At 38.0% G+C, this 14960-nt stretch overlaps 1 long non-coding RNA gene across 1 annotated transcript in view; it reads left to right on the forward strand.

The window, feature by feature from the left end:
- LOC139438654 (uncharacterized) overlaps positions 1-12111 on the forward strand; it is a 45043-nt gene extending 32932 nt beyond the window's left edge. The window contains exons 2-3 of the long non-coding RNA XR_011648336.1: positions 9781-9967; positions 11626-12111. This is a non-coding gene — a long non-coding RNA (uncharacterized lncRNA). The remainder of the gene's footprint in view (positions 1-9780; positions 9968-11625) is intronic.
- Positions 12112-14960: the final 2849 nt, after the last annotated feature.

Consider the following 14960-nt stretch of genomic DNA (forward strand, 5'->3'; position numbering starts at 1 on the left):
TAATTTTAAAACTGTGAATAATTTCAAAAGCGCTAACTTTTAGGCTCTGGAATAGAAAGCAATTATTTAACCTGTTTTAACTAAGATTTAATAAGGATTTCATAGCTTTTTAACAGTTCTGTATTTATATTCTTTACATGACCTTTTATACCATTTAGTTTAATTTAGGTTTTAGAAATATATATTACTTATATAACTGCATATTTAACTTTAGCAAATAGACAGACATGAATGGTTTTATACAGAAATACCATTTAAAACATTTTTCTTTGCTGGTTAATTTAAAATATAGTTCCTTCACTGACTTTCCTAGTTGCATTGCTGTTTGGAGGGAACTTGGCAAGCATTTGGTCTTTTGTTTAGACTGAAAAGAAACCAGGTGGATTTTACTCATTTTTTTTCCTTTGCGACAGCGGGGGGGGGGGGGGGGGGCACGAGGGGTGGGGAGTGGAGGGGGGGAGGAGTTAGTAAGGCCTGGTATCCTAGGAAGAGTATTGCTTACTTCTGGAAAACCTGGCAACAGTTATTTCTGATTTCTGGTGGAAATGGCTAATCAGAATTAATTTATATTATTTTAAAGGTTAAGGAAAAAGATAGTTTTTCCTTTAACAGGGTAAAGAGGAAATGAGAAGACTAAAAATAGTTAGAATGTCATGCAAGTGATATGCATAAACCCTCTTTTTAATTACTATAAGATTTAAAGTTTAATTATTACATTGATTTGTTGACGGTGGGCCAGACCTGCAGGAACTGTAAGCAAATGCAAACGCAGTTTATAATTACCATCACAATAGTTGAAGACCAGGGGTGAAATTAGTTATAAAATAACTATAGGATAAGTTTGATTTATAACCACGCTATTACAGTAAGCATTAAATAAACTTGAAGTAAGCCATAAATAGAGGCAAATTAATTCAATATCACTATTATAATAGCTGAAATCCAGGCCACACTTACTCTGTTGTAATAGCTTTAGTTATAGATTTTTATATATATATATAAAGGTCCTTATACAATGATTTTAATGATTTTAATTCTTAGTTACAGTTTTTAGTATGTTCTATTTTAAGATGAATTGGATACCTTTATTAAGTTATAAGAACCTTATTAGTAACAACCCTGTGATGCTTTCCTGCTTTTTTCCTAGTAACTGCACAAATTTCATCTGCGTTTTATGCATTTAATTCCCCAGCAAGACAATATTAGCATTTAAAGATTCATTTTAAGTTACCTTTTACCATGATTTTTAGGCACAAGCAAACTGACAAAATCCAAACACAGATTTTAAAGTTGAACACAAAGTTAAGCACAGATTAAAACAGAATTCCATATCTTAGCATTTTAAAGAACTCCCTGACCCTAATTGATGGCACATGAGGTCTTATTTCGATTACTATTCACACCTTTTATAGGCACAATTGAGTTTAAACTGAGAAGTTTGAGGCAATAGCCTCCTTCCTTTAGACAAGTTTACAGCTTTAAAACATTTCAAATCATTTCTACATAGACTTCCAAAGAGAGAGATTCAGAAAAGCAGAACCTGGGCAGAAGTCAATTTATGCAAATATGTTTTTGGCCTTTGACACTTTAGGGAGGGAATTTTATTGCATTTATCCAATTCTGATCCTGTATCTTCTTTACCTCCCCCCTTCCAGGTAGATCAGTAATTTGATAGGAATGTGGCTTACAAATGTGGCTCACTGGAAAGGGGCAAGCCACTTCCCCTTCCCAGCTCTCTGATTTTTTTATGCATCCTCTTAAAGGGAGGAGGGGAGAAAAGGTGATGGTAGCAAGTTCCAGGCTACTAAAATGGCTTGAAAGAAGTTTTCAAATTTGGTGCTGCCTTTCCTGGGGACCCCTGCCCTGGCAGGGCTATGATTTAAGTTACTGGCTCCATCAGCTACCCTGACTGGGCCAGTTTTAATAAATTTGGCCAGTTTTAACAAACTTGTGTGGCATGGACATGGACACAGACAATCCCCAAGCTCAGGCAAATGGGGAGGACCCAGAGAGGCAAGACAGCAGAGCATGTGCACATGCATTCAAACATTGTGGTTTTGCTTTATAAACTACAATCAATTCACTCCTTTGCCAATGGTAAAGGAGGGTTCCAGCTAAACCAAATTTTACCACTTTATATAATTACACAATCTTAACACCAGCATTTAGCAGACAGATAGAAGCACAAAACTTACCAATCTGACTCACAATTTTCATATATATTTTCTTCAGCATGGCTGCCCCTGCAGCCATTACAAACTTTAGAAAGATAGAACACTTAATATTATCATCTGAACAGGATCTCCTGCTTATGCTTGCTGCCTATAAAGCGAATTCATTTGCAATGCAGCACCATAACAAAAAATTCTGGCTAGACCGTTTCAATGTTTAAGTTTATACACAGACTGAGCTTCACTAGAAAGCCAATTCGTTTTACTATAACCAAGCTTCTCAAAATCCAGGCCAATTTCCAGGATGTTAGGGCTCAAACCTATACACATTATTTCTTATTATAATCAAGCCCTCACTACCTCAGTAGAGACAAGACCAGAACCAGATGTTAACATGCAGTTAGACAAACCCAAAAACCAGGCTTTTTTCCTTTTTTTTTTTCCTTCCTTTCCTTTCAAACCTTGAGAGAATGGCTTCCCCCTGAATTTCTGGAGGTACTGGGGCTCTTTCAGAAGTGGATCAGACTTCCTCTTCTAACATTTGAAGTTAGTTTTTCCTGACTATGTGCCCCAGGGGAGTCTTACCTTTTCTGTGTTTGGAGTCCTTTTTATTCCCAGAATTTTTTCCCAGACATTCCATTGCCCTCAATTTTCACTGGGAAGATTCTGGTGGTACCCACATCTTTTCTGGATTAAATGTAATCCAGGGGTACCAAGATTGGGGTTCACCTGAGTCCTCTTAGCTTCCTCAGGGATCTAGAAGGGACACTGAAATGCTACCTTCTCTGACCTTCATTTGCAAATCCCAGACAAGCCCCCAAATTTGTAGATGTTGAGAGAGGTTCAATCATTTGCATATGAAAAGGCCAGGACTCATAATAATTTTGGGAAGGAAAAGGAACTTATTTATGGCCAGTTGGACTCAGGAACTTTCTGTTCAAACCCCGAGCCCCAAACAAGATTTTTGAGTTTTTTTTTATACAGAGGAAGGGCCAAATGGTTCTTGTTTCAGGGCTCAATAAACTTGAATTAACATATATCTTCCACATCCTAGGTAAGCTTTTAGCATGGACTTCACACATTCTAGATAAGCTTTTAACACATTTGGTTTGCATTTTCCCTGAATATTCAAAGTTTATAGAGTTTGCATTGCTAAACTGTTTTTCCAGGAGTGGGGTTGTTGTCATGGTTACCAAGGGCAGGGCTGCAATTCTCACTGTCCCACAGGCACAGCTCAGGATACACACAGCTCAGTTTATCTACAAAGAGATGAACAGCCCCCCACCCATAGTCTACATCAACAGCACAGACCAGGTGATTATTTTAATTTCTCAGATTAACTGGGGCCCTTCCTCTCAGAGGGTCAGTTAATGTTGACCTGTCTCTGAAAAATGAGAGTAGCTAGTTGTGAAGGCTGGGCTGCCTTGTCATACCATAGTTGACCAAATGAAAATAACTCACCCATTCTGTAAAATTGCATGACTACATCTCTGATCAAAATGGGATGATGGTATAGAAATTAATAACAGAAGCAAAATGCACAACTATACAAAAATTAAACACCACATGCTTAATCAATGAATCAAAGAAGAAATCACAAGGGAAATTAGAACATACTCAGAGACTAATGTAAATGAAAACACAATGTATCAAATTTTATGGCATGCAGCAAAAGCAGTACTCAGAGGGAAATTTATAGCTACAAAGTGACTATATTAAAAAAGAAGATTGTAAATAAATTAACTAACTCTACACAGAAAATAAGAGCAAACTAAACCTCAATGTGGCAGAAGGAAGGAAATAATAAAGATTGGAATGGAGATAAATAAAATAGAGGAAAGAAAATCAGTAGAGAAAATTCATGAAATCACAAGTTGGTTCTTTGAAAGACCCAAAAAACTGAAAAGCCTTTAGCTAAGAAAAAAAGAGAGGAGACAAATAATTCAAATCAGAAATGAAAGTGTGGAAATTACTACTAACTTAGAGAAATAAAAAGAATCAGGAGGAAATACTATGAAAAATTGTTTGCCAACAAATTAGATAACACAGATGAAACAGACAAATCCTTTGATTGACACAAACTACCAAAAGTGACTCAAGAAGAAATAAAAACTCTCAATAGATCTATAATATGTAAAGAGATTGAATCAGTAAGCAAAACCCTCCCACGGAAGTAAAGCGCAGGACCACATGGCTTCACTGGTAAATGCTATCAAAATTTAGAGGTGCTCTGTACATTTCTTTTTTGGTCTTTTTTCTGTGTTTCATTTTTGTCAGTTTCAATTGCTACGTATTCTGGTTCACTCATCTTTCCTTTGGCAGTGTATAATCCATTCTTATTCTCATTAAGTTTACTTTTCATCTTAAATAATGTGGTTTTTATCTCTAGAAGTTCTAAATATCTGTCATGCCTCTATGTAACATATGCCATCTTTTCTCTAAATTCTTGAACACATGGAATGTAGTTATAATAACTGTTTTATTGGCATCATCTACTACTTCTACCAGCTGTGTAATTTTTGGAGTGGTTTTAATTTATTGATTTTTTTCCTTACTGTGAGTCATATTTTTTAGTTTTTTTTTTTTTTTTTTGCCTGTGTTACTTTTACATTTTTTGTTACCTTATTGAATGCTGGATATTTTTGTAGTCCTATAAATATTCTTGCACTTGTTCTGGGACATGGTTAAGATACCTGGAAATAGTTTGATCCTTTTAAGACTGTCTTTTAAGCTTTGTTAGACAAGCTCAGTACAGGCTTTAGTCTAAGGATAATTTTCCTCACAACTGAGACAGTATCCTTCTGAGGACACTACCTGTTGGTCACTGAATTATGTGAAATGTCATATAATTATAACAATAATGTCATAAGTGCAGTGATAGAGATTGGCCCAGGAGCACAGAGGAGAGGCATCTTACTGGGGCATGGGAGGTGGTGAAGAAAAGCATCCTGCTGGAAGCAAAACTGAACCTATTTGAAGGAATGAGTATTACACATCTGGATTAAAGAAGGAAAGAAGGAAGATACTGCCGACAGAGGATACAAGGAACAAAAGCATGGAGGATAACATTCAGGGAACTAAGAGCTGTTTAGTGTTCCTAGACCTTAAATTCTAGGGAAAAAATGGAGAGTGTTAAGGCCAAATTAGAATGACAGGCACCAGATAAAAAGAAGACCTCAAATACTTTAAAGATACCAGATTTTGACCTATGAGCCAGTGCTTTTCAAACTTTAATGTGCCTACAAAACATCTGGGATGGGGGAGTCCTGTTAAAATACTCATTCTGATTCAGAAGGTCTGGAGTGGAGTGGATATTCTGCATTACTAACAAGCTCCCAGGTGATGCCTGTGCCACTAGTCTATAGCTCATGCTTTGAGTTACAACGTCAAATTAGATGAATCTAAGACTGGCTTGTTGAAAGGATAGTGCCAATGGAGCCCAGGCTTTCATGCTCAACTGAAGCCATGCCGAACTCTCCAGACCAGGCTATCTGCCATCAAAATATACTACCAAGTGATCTCAGTTGATGTGGCACAAATGCATTGTTGTGGAGCAAATGAATTGCCCCAGCAAAACCTGCCCAAATTCACAATCAACAAATTGTGAGAGCTAATAAAATGGTTGTTGTTTTAAAGCACTAAATTGTGGGGCAACTAAGTTTTGTTGTAAAGTAATAGACAACCAGAACAAAATCTAATATGTATATTAGAATCAATTCTCAAGCTTTTAAAAAGTATTGATTCCCAAGCTCCATCTCCAGAGAGTCTGATTCAGTTGGTTGGAAGTGGGACTCAGGCTCTGATAGTTTTGAAAGTCCCCAAGTTATGTCTTATGATAGACTCTAAACAGATTTTAATGTGCAGCTAGACTTTAAAGCCACTGATACAAGTGGTGAAGAACCATGGAAGAGGTTTCAGTAGGGCCCTGATGTGACTGTGCTTGTGTTTACCATAATCACTGTCAACTATATGGAGGATGGATTTGAGAGTTTGAAGATTTGAGCTAGAGAAATCGATTAAGAAGCTGTTGCAGAAGTCCAGGTGAGAAATGATGAAGCTTGAACCAGGTGGTGGTAGCTGGAATGGAGAAGACAGAAGGAATGAGAAAGACTTATGAGACAAAATACTTCTTGGAGACTGGATATGGGAGATGAGGCAAAGGAAGGAGATCAGCATACAGTCTAGGAATGCAACTGGGTGACTGGATGGAGAATGCTGACAATCACAGAAATTAGAAGTATAAGAAGAGGTGCAGGTATAGAAAGAAATGAGTTCACTTAGGGATCTGTTGACTAGATATGATAGCTAGCTGGAGTATCTAATAGGCATTGGAGATATACATTTGAAGCTCAGGGGAGAATTTTTAGCTGCAGATATTGATTTGAGAGCCATCAGCATTTAGATAGAAGTTGAAACCAAGAGAATGGATCTCACAGATAGAGCCCTGAACTTGTTGGGCAAGAAAAACTATGGGCTGAGAAAGACACCAACATTTATGTGCATCAGATAAAGGCCTTGAGGGAGGTCAAGAAGGAACAATCACTCAAATAACTTGGCCTATTGTCTAAAGTCTTGCCTTGGCATTATGTTGTCTAGCTCAATCCCCATTCTATCCTCCTTTTATGGTGCCTTCCTATTCTGCAAGGCAAAAAAGCCCCAAATGATGCTTGTTTGAGATTTACAGGGAAGAAGTGAGGTGAGGCTGAAACCGTCTTCCTTCAGGTATATCTGTACTATGATTATGCATTCATGAGTGGAGAGGCAATTGCGGTGACCAGATTTGGCTGGCCAGAGGATGGCTTCTTGGGTCCTGTGGCCCCATTCCCTTCCTCTTTACCCACACCTATGTTTCTTATGGCCCCACAGACTGGTAGGATCTTCCATCTTCTTTCTACAACTCTTTGTAACAGTTAAATAAAATTTGTTTACTTATGTCAGTGGTTCTTTTTTTTTTTAAAGATTTTATTTATTTATTTATCGTCCCCCCCTCCCCAGTTGTCTTTTCTCTGCATCTATTTGCTGCGTGTTCTTCTTTGTCCACTTCTGTTGTTGTCAGCAGCATGGGAATCTGTGTTTCTTTTTGTTGCATCATCTTGTTGTGTCAGCTCTCCATGTGCGCAGCGCCATTCCTGGGCAGGCTGAACTTTCTTTCATACTGGGCCGCTCTCCTTATAGGGTACACTCCTTGCGCGTGGGGCTCCCCCACGTAGGGACACCCCTGCGTGGCATGGCACTCCTTGAGCGCATCAGCACTGCGTGAGGGCCAGCTCCACATGGGTCAAGGAGGCCCGGGGTTTGAACCGCAGACCTCCCATGTGGCAGACAGATGCCCTAACCACTGGGCCAAGTCCGCTTCCCATGTCAGTGGTTCTTAACACATTAGAATCATCTAGGATGATTAGAAAATTGATACAAAGATCCTATGTCCAAAAATTCTAATTTAATAGGTCTAGGGGTATGGTCCAAGAATCTTTGTTTTGAAAGCATGCCAGTTGATTCTAACACATGTGTCCAAGCTTAAACTACTGGCTTTTGCTAAAATATGTGTAATCTCTACTTTTGTGCAAGCTACAAACACTTGTCTGCTGCATCTTCATGTAGTAGGGTGGTTATTGGTTTTTCCAAGAAGAAACTGAGGGACAATCATTTACCTTGATTTACTCTGACTGAAGTAAAATTAGGTCAGCTGAGCCTTCTTGAGGATCATTTGTGTTTATTTATCCATGAAACAACTTCCTTATACCAAGTAGATGCCCAATAAATAATTGTAGAATTAATATTATCAACTTGAGTATTTTATAGAAGATTGACATCTAAAATCTATCAAATTTCTACAAAGCATTTTCATAAGAATCCATTCTTTTGTGAAATTTTATTTTTTGTGTGAAATATATACTGGTTTGCTCTAAACTTAGAACATGAATATAGCACATGAATAAGATGAATTAGGAGTTGAATCTTTTTTTTTCTTACCAACAGCATCTAATCAGTCTAAAGTCCTTCAAGTCAGTTTTCTGATTAAATGCCCCAATTATCAGTTAATTGCTAGAGAATAGATGCAGCTGACTCATTTATCTTATAAATTCCAAATTGGAAGCCTCAAAACAAACAAGAATAATTCTAGTTCCACAGTTAGTTAAATGCTAGGCTAAACCTGGCCAAAGTCACTATAAAAGAGGACCTCAGGCAGCACGGTAGAGAGATAAAATCTAATAGTGCAAACCACATGGATCCACAGTTTCCACAATAAATACTTCACATGACTCCTTAATTAAAGTCAGTAATGATAATTAACCTCATGGGAACAATGACTCATCTGATTGGTAAAAATACAGTTGGTTTCCTTTTGGTCTATTGTCTTCCTTCTAAAATTACAGATGGACTGTTTTTCCTTGTACATATGGCTACTCACCTGAGAAGAAAAAGAACAGAATGCTGTGGATGATCCTTCTGTTGAGTTTTGAAAGATTTGGAGTGAAAATCCACTGTTGTGTAATAAAAAACCTGATTTCTCCCAAATAAGCCTGCAATTTTCCTTGAGGAAACACAGAAAGCACCAATTCTGTTGCCTTAGGCATTACATTGGATAACCAGTGGTAAATAATGCAAGATTTACTCACTTTACTGGCTCGCTCAGAAAAATCAATCCAGAGATTCAAATTCATTGTTCAACTAAATGCATGGATCAATTAGTATGCATTGTTTACTCTTAGGTTTTATTCAGATATGAAATAAATGCACTGTATTATGATACCACTAGGGAATAAGATGTGCACAAGTTCCTAACATGGGGCCTGAATCTTTTCACTTTCAGGATAGACTTGATGGCCAGAAAGAATATCCTATAAGTTTCATTGTCTACATAATTGCCAGATTGATTCCCCTTTCTTATCCATGGAGGATCACGGTAAATTCAATAGGCAAGGAATTTCTGCACCATTCTTTGGCCCTAGGGGGAAAAAATCACTAGGATTTGGGATCCTGCTTAGTTAAAGCAATTTAAGCCTGGATAAGGTCTGTCCGTGGCTATTCAATTTAAAACAGAAGTCTTTGACACCTTTCTTCCAAGATCCAGTCTGGTCACTCCTAAATTAGCATTTCAAATTTCCACATAAGAACCCTGGATAACAAATATATCAAGACTAACCTGTAAAGAACCCTAATTAGGATCCACCAGTAAGGTCTATGTCACCTGTTTCATTATTCAGAACTGTAAAATCAGGTCACATGAAGTGTTGTCTCTTTGGTGTGGTATAACTAATGCAAGGGTGTGGCATGCACGTCCTGACTTCAGGACCTAGGAACTTATTCCTCAGCTTCCTGGAGCACTGGCTGCTGATGGGCCATGCTAAATCCTCCTCTAGGATTTGCCAACAGCTGAAGAAAGCTATGGCCACTCCCCTGCCTGGTTAGGGTATGTGGTCTCGTTGGGGGTGGGTGGAACGGTGGTTATACAAAAACCTATACCCCATGCCTCAGTTTTTGGATAAATTTTGTGGGCCATCCCAACTCTAGAACTTCCTGTGGGATCAAAAGAGTTCTCTGTTGCAACTTAATCATAATTCATCTTCTCCCTCTGCCTAATTCTGTTTCTCTCACTTCCTTACAGGTATTGTTCATGAGAGGGCTCACCCAATAAATTTCCTACAAGCAAATCTCCATCTCAAAGGCTGTTTTCCAGGGAGACCAATGGTCTTAGTTTCCAAGCTGCTATGACAAATACCACTTGAAGGGTTAAACAACGGGAATTTATTGTTTCAAGTTTTCAGATGCTGCAAGACTTTCTTTCTCCTGAGGTCGGTAGAGTTGGGTGGGCTTGCAATCCTTGGGTTTCCTTGGCTTTCCCATCACATGGCGATGGCCTCTTCTTTTCTCTTCCAGGGTCTGTTGACTTCCACTTCTTCTTTTCCACAAGTTTTTTTTTTTCTTTTCTATAAAGCCTCCAGTAGTAGGATTAAGAGCGATCCTGATTCAGTTTGCTATGCTTACCTAAAAGTAACATCTTCAAAAGATCCTATTTACAATGGCTTCACACCCACAGGAATGATTGAGATTAAGAATATGTTTATTCTGGGTTCATAACTAAATCTACCACACTAATGTAAGCCACATCTCTACTATCCTTTGAAAAGCAAAATGTGGTCATAAGTCAGTTCCTAGAAACATTTTAAGTTATTGAATTCTCTGTAATACTTGGCATACTCGAGCAAATAATCATAAAGTTGTTTGAAAACCTCATTGATTTGGACCAAATCTTATTTGTCATCCTTTAGACATGATGTAATTAGATTTATTTAAAATAATATGGTGAATTTTTTTGTTAAATGTAGATCTACACCCTTATTTATTTGTCTTGCAAAATGTATATATGTCCGGTATATAGTGCTTAGCAAAGATTAAGTCCCTCAAGTCTGGAGAGAGCAAATTGTTTTCAAAATTCAAGTACTTTAGAAGTACTGTCTGCAAAAATCCATAGGCTAACTACAGATTATTTTCTTTTTTAAAGAAAACTGTCAAAGGGCTTTGTTAAGAAGACACTATTAGTTTAGTTCTGATTTTTGTATATATTTAATATGATTTATTTTAAAAATTTATTTTTAGCACACTTCTCTTTTCCTCCCATTTACTCCAAGTTATTGTCATTTTATTATTGTGATTAGTGATGTCTAAATCAACACTAATGTAACCATCAGTCAAATTAGCATATCTTAATAGCTAAGACATTCTGAATGAGTACTCTATCTCCTGTGTCCTTTGCATATTAACTCATAGAATTCATACATGGTACAGGTATGATTATCACTCTTTTCCAGGTGAGGAAGTTTTCCAAAGTCACAATCCCTGAAAGCACCATAGCCAGATTTTGGACCCAAGTAATTTGGCTCCAAAGGTTGTATTCTTAGATACTATGCTCTACTACCTTCTCATATATCCAGGGATTAGAAAAAGAAGAAAGAGCTAAAATATTTTGGGGAAATCAGAGAAAAAAATACTATTATCTAAAGAAATCAAGGAAGGCTTTATAGAGGGGTTAATGAATGAACAGGGTCCTAAAAATTGAACAGCATTTAGAGGTTATAGTGATTCTTTCTCCTTAAAAAAAAAAAAAAAGTCCCTGGATGAAAATCTGACTTACTAGAAGTATCAGCAAGAGAAAAAGGATAGAATGGATGGCAAAAAAACAAAACTGAGAGGACTACTTTTCTCCATCTGTCAATAAAAATAAATCACTGTTTAGCAGGCACTGTAGGGATATAAGACTTTTGATGTGTGGCCAGTATCTGCAGGAATTCACAATCCAATTGAGACACACATACTTGAAAAGGTAATAACTGAAGGCTTATGTGGTAAATGCCCAACAAAGACACAATTGGATGAATAAGTAAGAGAAGACTGACTGAAGTCAGCAAACCTGCCCCCAATCCCATCCTCAGAAAACACTGTATTCCTACAGGCTCTCTGAAGACAGTTACATGGGATTCCCCAGAGGAGGCGAGTTTCCTGGGAAGTATCTGGAGTGGCAAAGATGGAAATGAGATGAGGAGTCAGAGTGGAGATTCCTGAAGGCTGGGTTGGAGTTGAGCTTTGCAAGTCCCAGAATTTCCAAGAATAAACCCTTATCGAACCCTGTGGAGGTTGCCAAATCGAAGAGAAAAATGGCAGAGTGCTGTCTTGGGCTCAGAGACCTCAATGACCCACGTGGCATGGGGGACGGAACTGACTGCTATCAAAGGACCATGTGGGCTTAGACAAGGAGCATCTCAGCAGTACCCAGTAAGGACCAAAGACCAGGCTATGCCAGGTTGTGAAAGACCTCTGGGGCCTTTGCAAAATGGGATAGGGATAGAAAACCCCAACAAGACCTGAAATTGCTCTGGGGTTTCAAGTCATTTAAACTGATGTTGAAAATAAAGCAACGGCATTCTAGTATTATGATTGAGTCATGGCTCAGTGATTTTTTTTTGGCATTTCGGATGGAGCGAAATTTGTACCAGCTATAGGCATACAAATACTACGTTTTATGGGATTACATTGAAATCACCACTGCCTAGGATGTCAAGAAATTTCATGGAAATTTTGTGAGATTAAATAGAATCCCTGAAGCTTTAATGAAATTGAGAAAGGTGGAATGGAGGGGGAAGACAACATTCAATAGCATGTCCAAAGACTTCAAGATGAGACTTAGCATTCCTGGGAGATGGAATACTTTAGGTACCAAATAACTTCTCAAAAGCAGTAAAGGCACAATGTTAAGAACCATATCTTTAAGATGATCATATCTGTTTCTAAAGCATCTCCAACACTTCTTGACATGTTATCAGATATTAAGCTGCAGGTTTAATGTATCATTATACATCAGTATTCCATCCACTGAGATGTTCTCTTGTGGTCTCAGTGATGGAGAAGTAACTGCTGCTTATTTTGCCATATTATTCAGAAGAAGAGAATCAGGGCAAACCTTACTGCTCCACGATTCCTCTACCTCTCTTATTGTTCGCCATACATAAAATCAGAAAATAATGCAACTATGTAAGCAATGGATTGTGTACCCTTTAGTAGCAACTTTGGACTGCAGTCCTCAGGCATGTATTCTTTCCTACTGAAAGTTAAACAATTTTTTCTTCTCATCAGTTAAAGAAAATGCTGAGACTGCCTTGTCCAAACCAGTCCTTATTTCCATAAGTGGGTTGTTAACCTGTCTCAGCTGGGAGTATAACCTACAAAACCCACATTTTTCTATGTAAAACATATTGTATTTGATAAAGGATAAAGACCCATGCATCCATACCCTATAAATGCTATGTTAAAATACCATTGTCTACTATTTAGTTATAGTAATTGGTGACTATTTAGAGAAGCCCTAATATTTAATTTAATCTGTGCATGTACAATCAGGAAAAAAATATGCATACACGTAATTTCCTGTACTTCTTTTTCCTGTGTCTCAAAACTTTGCTAATATCCCTTCTTTTCTCCTTCTTCCTGACCCTCTCACTTCCCTCCTCTCTCTTATTGCCTGGCTGAGCTCTGGTCCATAGTTTCAGGAGAACAAGAAAAGCAGGCTCTAACCCCTTAGAGCATCTTTTCTGGGTATGTTAATAACAATGAATTTGCTCCTTGCCCTACATTTTTCTCCTACTTCTTCCTCTTGCTCTTTGTTTCTAATGACAATTGACATTATTTTCTGCACAATTCATTTTCTGTTTCACAGAGCTAGCAGTCCCTGACTTTGCTGAGTTGAAAAACTCTTTCATGCTGATAAATTACCATGGTAAATATTTAGGGAGATATATTCAGTATGGATAAATGATTTTTAACAATGAGCAGGTAAGAATAAATTAGTATCTTAAGATGTTCATCCTTGCTCCTGACAGAGGCTTAGTTTAAAGATGCAGTACAAATGGGATATTCCTTTCTTTAAAAAGTCCATTGGAAATGATCTAGAAATAGCTGAGCATTATTTTCCATGGGCTGCTTGGAACATCCATAACAACTAAGGGGAAATGTTAATCTGGTGAGTTCCCTCATCTTTGGGGAGTTGTCAGATGTCCATAAATGACATGAGTGTAAAATTCCAAATCGAATCCAAACACAATGGAATATTGCAATTACTGCTATTTTTTTTTTTTTTTTTGTCATGTAATGTTTTGGGTTTTTAAGCACACCGTCACATAAACAAGCAGGATGAGTTTCACAGTCCAATTCTAGTCCCCGGAAGAGTCAGAGGCGCCCCCTCACATACACACACATACACATACACACTCCAATATTTACAACAAATAAACTCTGCAGAGTTCAGTCAAAAGACCAGAGTTCCGACGAACAGAACATTCTCATAAGAGACAGAAAAAAACAGATCTCAAACTACCAGCTGCACAGAGAACCAGCCTGAGCATGAGACTGACCTGGGACTTCTTACTGCTTTCCCTGAATGGAGCAGACTTAGCTTGTCCAAGGAAAGTGTCAGAGAAGGGATGGTTGCCTGGCTGTGGGGAGTGTGGATCCTGACTTAGGCAGTTATCAGAAGGAAGCAAGAGTGGAAGAAAGAGGAGCCACACAATCAGGGACCCCTGCCCAAAGTCAGTGACCCACTGATGAATCCTCACAGGGGAGAGAAGGACAAGGTTTCCTCCAAGATATTTCCCTCCAGGAGAGAGGAGAAGTCCTCTCTCTTTTAGAGGGCTAAAAATCCCCAAGTAGAAATTCCCACATAGCATCAGGTATGGTTTCTTTCTTGACAAAAGTGCTTCAGAAACAATAAATGAATAAAAATAAATATCCAGTCAAATAAGTATGGCAGTTTATCAATTTCTACAACACAAGTTAGACAGCAAAACAACTCACTTGAAGCCGTCTGTGCACTTTCGGAAAGAACAGCTGATGCTGGAGTGGCCAACCACACTTCTCCAAATGTTGCTAATTCTGAACAAGACTTTTGGGACAGGCCAACCTAGATGCACAAGTGCTTTTAGGCCCTACACCTCGAACAGAATCAGGTTCTGTTAGAACATGAATATCAGAACATGAATAACGAGCTCGTTTGCAGTTTCCTTGTCAGAATTGTTCAGTGATCCAGAACTTCTGTCTCTAAATATTTGCAAAGTACTATTTATCAGAATGAAAGAGAATGTTTCTGCTGTACCATGTCAGGCATATGGTAGCAGTATGAAATACAAGATAAATCATGCAGGGTGATTCCAACTGGATTCAATGCCAGTAATAACTGTTTTTATTCAGATGGAAAGTTCCCTTGGTGATACCAGACCATCTAACATAGGAAAATAATTT

The sequence above is a fragment of the Dasypus novemcinctus genome, chromosome 3 (assembly GCF_030445035.2).
Source record: "Dasypus novemcinctus isolate mDasNov1 chromosome 3, mDasNov1.1.hap2, whole genome shotgun sequence".
Taxonomy (NCBI): Eukaryota; Metazoa; Chordata; class Mammalia; order Cingulata; family Dasypodidae; genus Dasypus; species Dasypus novemcinctus.